At 26.1% G+C, this 2892-nt stretch overlaps 1 long non-coding RNA gene across 1 annotated transcript; it reads right to left on the bottom strand.

The window, feature by feature from the left end:
• Window positions 1-211: 211 nt before the first annotated feature.
• Window positions 212-1604, bottom strand: LOC126675451 (uncharacterized). The gene is made up of 2 exons (XR_007639752.2): window positions 1428-1604; window positions 212-1340 (listed from the first exon to the last, which is right to left on the bottom strand). It is a non-coding gene; the product is annotated as an uncharacterized LOC126675451 (long non-coding RNA).
• Window positions 1605-2892: the final 1288 nt, after the last annotated feature.

Here is a 2892-nt window from a genome sequence, read left to right as displayed (position 1 = left end):
CATTTCTTACAAATTTCTTTAAAGCAGGGGGCAAACTGTAAGCGTTCAATTTTGAACTTATTTATAAAATTAATTATCATATTAAATTGTGATAAACTTTAGGAACTAACTTGATATTTTTATAATTTTATTTATTTTTAGATAAATTGAATAAACTTAAAAGAAAATAAAATTGAATCAAACGAATTAAATTGCAAGTAAACAAATAAAATAAATAAAAGTGAACAAATTATTTTATTAACCAACATCTATATTTTACATAAAAAAAATATACAAAAAAATACTACAAAACTAAGATACAAAGGCCAATTTGGCTATTTTTAATACTTCAAGGATCAAACTAAACTTTTTCAAAGGGGCAATACTGCAATTTGTACACTCGAACTGAATTGGAACAACATAGTCATAATTGTTTTTTTTTTTTTAAATTTCAGGAGGCCAATTGTACATCTCCCAAATTCTGAGAGCCAAAATATATTTAACCAACTTTGTCTTTTGTGACACTATTTGCTACAGTATTTTGGAATAGTGAAATTACTGTAGCAAAAGTACATTTAGGTGATTGTAATACATGTTTAATCCAATTTATGTCTAATCAAACACAATTAGACAGAATTAATCACAATTGCACATAATAAATCGTGTTTTCTTTATTTACATAAATGCCATTGCTCTAGCCTATAAAAGAGAGGTCCCAATGACTTTGAGGAGGAGGAGGAAAAACAGAAAAAAATAACGCTGTCATAAAAAAATTAGAAAACAAATTTTCTTCTTAGTATATAAAATAAAAATAAGTTTCATTATTTTTAAAGAAGGTGGAATCAACAATTACAAGAAAAATAGCTAAGGTATAAACATACAACTTTTACTTTTAATTAAGCATTTATAAGATCTATTATTTTATTAATTTTTTTATATATATACTTTAATTTATGAAAGACCGAAAGGAATAATTTTGGAGTTAAAAATTATTCCGAACAGTTCAATTTCAAGGTTTATGAGGCTAATAAACATTGGAAACAAAAATTGACATGTATAAAAATAATCAAATGTGATATAAGCTTTGTTTTAACTCTTTCATAAATTGAATATAATATAGTATTTAATCAGATTGTTAATAATTTGTACAAAAAAGATTAAGTTTTAAAAATGATTTTGCTTTAGAAAAATAGATAAAAAAATATGAAGTTTAAATTTCTTGTCTTGATTTTGGCCGATATACTTTCTATAAAAAGTCATTAAAAATCAAAAATAAATAAATATGTAAAATTGTCAGTGCATTTGTTTTAACCGAATTCCCTTATTTTTAAAACCTTCAAGGCCATAGGATTTTATTTTTCCTGCACAATAAAAAAAGAAAAGAGACAATTTGAAAAATGAGAATTTAATTTATAATAAAACAGAAAATAACACAATGATAGATCAACCTTTCTTCTTCTGTGAATAGTCTGAATCGAGACTAGTTTTGTTCGGTTTATTCATTAATTCATCCGGATCCAAGCAACCACCACAAAAACAAAAATTAAAACAAATTTAGATCTAGCAAAAACAATAACAAAATAAAAGATAGTAAAAAAAAAATCATTTCGAAATGTAATCCAAACACTTACCTCAAACACATGAACATATCGCATTAAAGATTAAGGTCCGGTTCGAAAGTCTCCTCCAATACTAAATTAAGAAAATTCGAATTTTAAAGTTTTTTTTTTTTTTTGTGTTTAAAATGTGTGTAGAGATTTTAATCTCTATGAAAAGATAAATTAAAATAAAAAGTTAAAATTTAGGCTTAGATTTTAAATTTAATTTGATAGAGTGGTGGAGTGTAGAACAAAAGGAAGTAGAAAAAAAAAGTGAGGTGCGGCTAGGTTTGATCAAAGTGAAAAATCTTCAGTTTTCTTTGTGAAGGGATTAGCTTGCTAGGGTTAAATATTTTTATTAGGTCATTTTTGCCCTTGACCCCGTGCTTGGGCCAGCAAAGAATGCTGGTCCTTTCCAGCTTGTGGCTTGCATTCCAGCCAATTTCAAAGGAGCTGGACTCACTTGCCTCAGACACAATCTGAGGCTCGGGTCTCCGCTCCCGATTCGTTTTCTTTTTTACTTTTCTTTTTTAAATATTTAATTTTGTTGTTGAAATATAATAAATTCATTGACATTCATTAAAAGGTTATTTTTTTTAAGATATTCATTTAATTTCATTTTATTGCATACTTAGATAAAGTAGAGCAATTTGATTTTTTTTAGCTCGATCCAAGTAGCAATAATGTTTCTTTATTATTTTTATTCAATTAGGTAATATTTTATAGTTTATATACTATTTAATATAGTTGGAGTTTTATTTTTTTTGTTTATTGGATAATATTCCGGTATTCAATCACACGGGCATTGGAATGTATTTTCGATTCAAGCCTATTTCTTAAACTCTACATGGATTATTTTCAATTTTGCAAAATTCACATCTCTATATTTTTCGTGAATGCTTGAATAATATTTGAGGTTAAAATATTATTCCATCTATTTTTATTTTATGAACTCTAAAGTATACATTGCTTTTATTTATTTTTGGATCCGAATTGAATAATATTTGAAGTTAAAATATTATTCACTCTATTTTAATTTACAAATTTTAAAATTTAAATATTTTGTTTATTTATTTCAGGGTTAGAATATTATTTATTCTATCTCAAATCTACAACTTTTTTTTTATTTGGTACCTCGACATTCGTACCGAGATCCAAATTTAATTCATTTTTATTCGGCATTTCGGCATCTCGGCATTCAAACCGAGATCCAAATGTACACTTTTTATCCGGCGTCTCGGCTTTCAAACCGAGATCCAATTTTATATTTTCATTTCGTGTCTCGGCATTCAAACTGAGACTCAAATCCATTTTT

This window comes from Mercurialis annua, linkage group LG3, assembly GCF_937616625.2.
Source record: "Mercurialis annua linkage group LG3, ddMerAnnu1.2, whole genome shotgun sequence".
Classification (NCBI taxonomy): Eukaryota; Viridiplantae; Streptophyta; class Magnoliopsida; order Malpighiales; family Euphorbiaceae; genus Mercurialis; species Mercurialis annua.
The sequence above is the reverse complement of the archived record's forward strand: the minus strand, read 5'-3'. Positions and strand labels throughout refer to the sequence as shown.